Source organism: Gavialis gangeticus, unplaced genomic scaffold, assembly GCF_001723915.1.
Source record: "Gavialis gangeticus isolate Ggan-Ray unplaced genomic scaffold, GavGan_comp1, whole genome shotgun sequence".
NCBI classification, from domain to species: Eukaryota; Metazoa; Chordata; order Crocodylia; family Gavialidae; genus Gavialis; species Gavialis gangeticus.
The window spans coordinates 159,793,219-159,800,403 of record NW_017729022.1 but is presented as its reverse complement, the minus strand read 5'-3'; positions in this window follow the sequence as shown (position 1 = coordinate 159,800,403).

The window sequence follows — 7,185 nt, the reverse complement described above, 5'->3', positions numbered from 1 at the left end:
GAGTCAAGCTGCAGACAATCTAGAGCAGCAGTTCCCAATCTGTGGTATGCGTATGTAGACAACCTGTCAGTGGTACAAGTTAACAGATTTATTATAATTATAGAATTTACATAAGCACAGTACATTGGCTATTTGATTTCTATATATGCCCTCTTCCTCATTCATTTTTTGGCACCATCTAGTGGTTGTCGTAGAATGCTGCTCGTGTGACAACAGTCAAGTAGGACAAATCATGAAGGGGAATAATGTACACATAAATATGCTAGCACTTGCAGCCTTACATGTAGAATCATCCATTTTCTCTTAAACTTGCTAAAAGTTCTGCACAGGTATGTCATCTTGGCTTTGGCTGTGTGAGGATGATTTTCTGTGGTTTGAGCTCCTGTAGTGTTATGCAAAGCAGGCATTAGAATTGAAAGCTGTTGCATAAATACTAGTAATACCACAATGGAAAGGTGGCTGACTTCAACTTCTCTGAAGTGAAAGTACACTGAAACACAGGGAACCTCTGAGGAATCAAGAAAGTTGGACCTAGGAGAAGCTACTGATTTACTGGGAAGCAGTACAGCTCACATGGTTGGATTAAGTGAGGAGGCCACTCGCATTTCCAAAACATGCCTGGCTGCTGCAACAGTTGATAAGTGCAAGATTACCAGAACGTATGATCCCAGTTATTTGGATTTACCAGGAGTGGTGAAGAAAGTGAACCAATACCTCAATGCAAGATTTGCTATGAACTCCTTTCAAACCATTGCATGAAACCTTCGTTTCTTTAGCAGCATCTTCATACAAAGCATAACTCTTAAAGACAAATCTCTTGATTTTTTTAAAAGAAAACTAAGGCAGTCCCAAGACAGTAAAAAAACTATAACTGCTTTAAGTGGTGTTAATGAAAGGGCTTTGGAACAGTCATATAAAGTAAGTCTAAGGATTGCTCAGATGGGGAATACACATATGATAGGCGAGACTCTCGTGCTTCCTGCTCCGAAAGACATCGTTTAATCTTGGAGAGAAATTTGCAAAACAGCTGGACATTGTTACTTTGTCCAACACAGTATCAAGAAGAATTGAATATAGGGCCTGTCAGGTGAAAGAAAAACTAATTGAAAGTGTCAAGAAAAGCAGATACTTTTTGTTGCAATTAGATGAAAGTACAGATAAACTAATTTTGCTCAACTTCTTGCATATGTAAGGTTTGAAGCAGATATGGCACTTAAGGATTTTTTTTTTCATTTTGTGAAGCTCTGCCAAGTTGTACAACAGCAGAACTGATATTCAAGAAACTGGATAATTTCACAATCAATAACAGATTAGTGGCAAAACTGTATTGGTGTGTGCACCAATGGGGCATGAGCCATGTCTGACAAGTCAGGAGGTGTTCTGGCAAAAGTAAGAGAAGTTGCACCTGTTGCCAAAATCATGCACCACAGTATACATAGTCAGGCTCTAGCAGCCAAGACAATGCCTGCCAATCTTAAGGTTGTTTTAGATCAGGCAGTAAAAGGTGGTCAATTTCATACAAGCAAAGCCACTCAATTCATGATTGTTCTCTCTTCTGTGTAACAAAATGGGGAATGAGTATGAAAAGCTTCTCTGCCATACCCAAGTGAGATGGCTCTCTCATAGAAAGTGTTGACCTAGGTGTTTGAATTCCATTCTGAGTTGCAGATTTGCGTCGGTGACTTTAATTTTGAGTTTTCCAACCATTTCACAGATGAGCTGTGGTTGGCAAGGCTTGCCTGTTTGCCAGACATATTTATACATCTTAACGAACTGAATGCTAGTCTACAAGACCTGAAAATAACCACTTTTACCGTTCATGACAAAATAAGAGCTTTTGTTAAAAAGCTTCTGTTTATTATACAAGAGAGAGAAACTTGTCAATCATTTCCAACATTAGACTTTTCTCACTGAAAACAAACTCAAACTTCACCCTGACCTGATCGCTGATATTAAAGAGCACTGCCTTAGTCTGATCTCAGATTTTAGCGACTATTTCCCTGAAGATATAACAAAGGAAAACTGGATCAGAGATCCATTTTCACTTGAAGAAAACTGTTTGCCCAACAACTTCTCAGCTAAAGAAAGGGAGCAGCTAATAGAAGTTTCATGTGACGCTGAGCTTCAGCTGGAGTTCAGAAGAATCCATCTTGGTGATTACTGGCTCAGGAGAGGAGAGGATTATCCCCAAATTTCAGACATGGCATTGAAATTTTTTATTCCATTCTGCACAGCCTATCTGTGTGAAACTGGATTTTCTGGATTGCCATTAAAAACAAACACTGGATGAAGCTAAATGTAGAATCAGACCTCAGGCTGAAATTAACCAAGATTTCACCAGATATCTGAATACCGTGCTCTGCTAAGCAAGCTCACCCTTCCCACTAAAGACATCCCCAAAAGCATCTCTTTTTTCCAATTTACAATTGTTTTATATGGCTACCATAACTGATAAAACATTGTTTAAGGGTTACTAAACATTTTGATGTTGTTTTAATACATAGTCTGTTACCTATGTGTATGAAAAATTTGCTGATGATACTTAAGGCTATATCGTTTTAAAATGGTGGTGAGCAATCTGTCAGAGTTTGGGAACTGCTGATCTAGAGGACAGGATAAGGATACAAATGACTTTATTAAACTAGAAAAATGGTCCAAAATTAATTGAATGAAATTCAATCAAGAGAAGTACAGAGTCCTGCACTTAGGACAGAACAATCGCATGCACAAGTACAGTATAAGGAATTACTGACGAGGCTGCAGTACTGCAGAAAAGGATGAATATGACCCAACAGCATGCTCTTATTGCAAACCAAGCCAACAGAATAGTGGATTGTATTAATAGAAACATCTCTTGTAAGTCCAAGAAAGTGATTCTTCTGCCCTATTTAGCACTGGGAAGGTCCTCACCTGGAATACTATGGGCGCTGAAAGAAGTGACAGTTTGTCATACGATCAGGATCCTGAAGTGCTGTACAGCCATGCACTGACAAGTGCGCAGCTGCAGAACACTTTAAAAATGCCCAACTGTGTGACAATCTGAACCCTCATATGAGGGTTCAAATGAAGGCACTCCAAAGCAGAGTGCCTTCATTAATATCTGTCAGTGTGTTCCAAGAGGCAGGGCTGGGGGCCCCATGCCACAGTACCATCTTCAGAATGGGAAGGGGAAAAGGGAACAGAGGAAGCTCTGTCTGGGGTTTGCCCAGCCTGCACTGGAGAGTGGGGCAGGTGGACTGGAGCTCCCCCAAGGTGAGGGGGCTCCAATCCACCCTTCCCACCCTCCAGCACAGGCTGGGGAACCCCCAGACTGAGCTCCCTTCCCTCCCTACCATTCTGAAGACAGCACTGGAGCTGGGAAGGAGGAGGGGCAGGGCTAGGTGTGAGTAGCTGCAGACATGCAGCCACTCTAAACTGGAGCTTGATCCCCCAGCCCCCCAGACCCAACAGCCAACATCTGTTGGGTCAGGGGGAATGCTATAACTCATGGTGCTTCCTGCAAAGCAGCATGAGTTCTACCAGGGAGCTGCATGTCTATTAGCACCTTACGTTCACTTTCATGCACTGCACTTCAAAGGAGACATGAACAAATTTGAAAATAGAGTGCAACAAAAGAAAACACTGCATTTAGAAGGAAAGGCTGGACAAACCGGAATTAGTTACTATAAATAAGAGAATTCTGAGGGGAGATTTGATCAGTGTTCACACATACCTGAAGGGTGGCATTATCTCATCCATAAAGTGGATGGTGGTAGACTATTTTCTGTAGCCACAGGAGACGGGACAAAAAGTAATGGTCTTGAATTGAAGCAAGGGAAATTTAGGTAGGATATTAGGAGGAACTTTCTTGTCATGAAGATGATTAAACATAGGAACAGATTATCTAAAGAGGTTGTGGAATCTCTATCCTTGGAAGTTTTTAAGAGCAGGCTAGACAAAAATTTATCTAGGATGGTTTAAGATAGGGATGATTCTGCCTTGAGCAAGGAGTTCACCCAGATGATCTCCTGAGGTCTCTTCCCGCCCTACTTTTTCTACGATTGTCTCATGTTTTATCATTCTATTTGAAAGGTATAACTCTTAAGAACCAAATATATATCTATATATACACACAGGTGTTTGTGTGCATGTCTATAGATAGACAGATCTATCTATAAATATATATAGATATTCTCCATACTTCCATATCCAGATATCTATAGATAGATATCCAGATATATGTATGTGAGAGAGAGAGAGAGAGAGAATTTTAATTCATTCTCCATATACTGAATATATATGAAGAAAAGAAATATATTTGAGTGCAGTTTCTGCAAAAAACCTTGCTGTTTTATGTCAATCCAAGGAGTCAAACACCATTGTGGTGCTTTATGAAAAACAACACTGATACCAAATCAAGGGTTGTAATCCATACATAATACACTGAAGTGAAAATGACTGAATAATGCATTAAATTCTTAAAAGTACTAACTACCTTTAAAACAAAGATCTGCAAGGTAAGCAACAACAAAAAGAACAAAGAACAGAAAAGAATCATGCATGATTATGAAGAAAGCACAAAGGCCCTCTTCTGATTTGTTTCTGGTGCATGCCAATTTTTTTGTTCTCTGGAATGTCTGTTCCTTGGTTGAGGTTTATTCTCTATGAATGCATACAAAAATTACTCTACACACCAGTCACTGAATATATTTAAAAAGCTTCATCTAAAGGCAGGTTTCAAATATGGAAGGATAATGTCATACAGAACCAGTAAATAAAACAAAACAAGAAGCACAAATCCTAACACTGACCCAGGAATAAAAAACAGCATGACAGGAATCTTGCTAGATGCATTCAACATGCACGGAAGTAAACCTGTTTGTCTAAATGAAAATTCTATTACATACGTGAATTGTGTATAAAAATGTAAACTCTAACCAATGTGATATACAGAAAGGAATTTTTGCAGTAACACAGGTTAGTGTATTTTGGTTACTTTTTACAGGTTATTCAATAAATTAACTGAACTTAATTTTATTTTTTAGTGGTGACCTGAGATCTCTCTCAGAGTCTCCAATGTAATGTCTTTGTTCAGGAGTTATGACAAATTTCAAAATAGTATTTCACTACTTCATAGTGAAACAATGCTTAATAGACAACTTTTGGTCTTAGGAGGCTGTCTCAAAATATCCAGAAACAAGGACAATTTTTATTAGAACAGCTCCATTCAGCAATTGATTTTTATCTGAACCTCATTATCACTTAAGATAGGTTTCACCACAGTAACTCAGCGAACAACATATGCCTGTATTGCAAATAAAACTAAAATGAAATGGGAAGTGTGTAGGTGGGTAAAGAGTAGTCTTTATGTATATAAAGTTAGTACAGATTGTCATTTAAAAATGTTTAAGTTCACACACTTAGCAACAAGCAGAGCCAGAAGGAACATTCAATTCTGTATGATTACTAACAGCATTTCTGGTTAATCAGTGATACTGGATTGTTTGTTACCTGTGCCATATGCAAAACAGCAACATGCAATAGAGGAAAATTGTGAGAACATTCTGAGGAGTCTTAACCAATAAAACTGAAGGCCCAGTTCTGCAAATACAACCACCAGATTGCATTAGCAACTTTACCTGGTATGGTATGAAAATGACAAAAAATGAAAACTGTAAGTGGAGATTCCTTAAGAAAGGATTCATGAAATCACGGAGAGATTTTGAGAACTGTATGAAAGAGCTTTAACACCACATGCCCTCTGTATCCAATCGCATAATACTTGACTGTGTATCTTACATTTCTTTCTCAACAAGTTTAGGAGAGTTCAAGCTAAAAATATTTCTTTTCTTAATCTGAATACATTTCAACATATTGAATCACAAATTCTCACCAAAATTATCCATGAATTCACCCTACCTCTCACTGGGCACATCTACAAGTTCAATTAATTTGCAGGGATAAAGTCTGGTGCAGTTTGTGCAAGAGTCAGCTGCTCCTGGGTGCAGCATCTTCACGTGCACCTGGGACCACAGCAGTTAGAGCCGGGGCGGAGCAGTCCTAGGCTGGCAGGGACTCAGGGAGTCAGCCCCGGACTCCAGCTACTAGTGTTGAGCAGCAGATAGGCTGGCTTGGGCACGAGGGTGCTAAAGTGCAGGGCTGGGCAGTAGGCAACCCCAGCACTTTTGCACCCTCATGCCCCAGCCAGGCCCAGTCACCGTCTACACAAGCATTTTGGCAGAGTTAATTACTCCGCCGTAAAATAATACTGTCCCCGACAATACTATCTTATGGCAGAGTTAATATACTGCGCTATAATACTGGACCTTGTATAGACAGTGGCATTTTACTATGGAGCTCATTAATCAGCTCCTCAGTAAAGCACATACACTTTGTGCTACAATGGCCAGGGAGGTTTCATGGTAGTAGGACTTCATTACTTCTCAGAAATAAAGTAGGGTACGTTTACTCACATATCATGTAGCAGCAATTAAAATTAAATGAACTTGTTATACTGGGAGGGAGGGGAAAAGGAGCAGAGCAATTACGGTTTGTGAATTCTGATTTTTTTTAAAAATGTGTCAGTGCTTATTCAATAATTAACAGCTTTCAGTAGTCTGAATTGGATCTGGCAAGTAGTGTGAATTAGTGAGACTTTACAGTACTAACAATAAGGCCAAATGCTACTCTCAGTTATAAATATATCCTCCTCACTTCAATGGAAGTTAGGAGTATTTATCCAAAGGCAGAATCTGACCACACTGTATAGCTGCTTTGGCAAGACAGTGTTGAAAAGCCAATAGTGCTAGTCTTAAAATGCAAGCTAAGCACAGTCTCTCTCTTGGGCAGCTCAGTTTTCCATTCCAGCCCTGACAACTTGAACACAGGGCTGGATGCGTTCAAATCAGCGGGTCCAGATGCTCTCCACCCCAGGGTGTTGAGGGAGCTAGCAGGGGTTATTGCAGGGCCTTTGGCACGGCTTTACGAGCACTCATGGTGCTCGGGCCAGGTGCCGGACGATTGGAAGATAGCCAATGTGGTCCCCATCTTTAAAAAAGGGAGGAGGGAGGACCTGGGAAACTATAGGCCCACCAGTCTTACCTCAATCCTAGGGAAACTCTTTGAGAAGATCATCAAGGAGCACATCTGTGATGGGCCGGCTTCAGGGATGATGCTCAAGGGCAACCAGCATGGTTTCATTAGGGG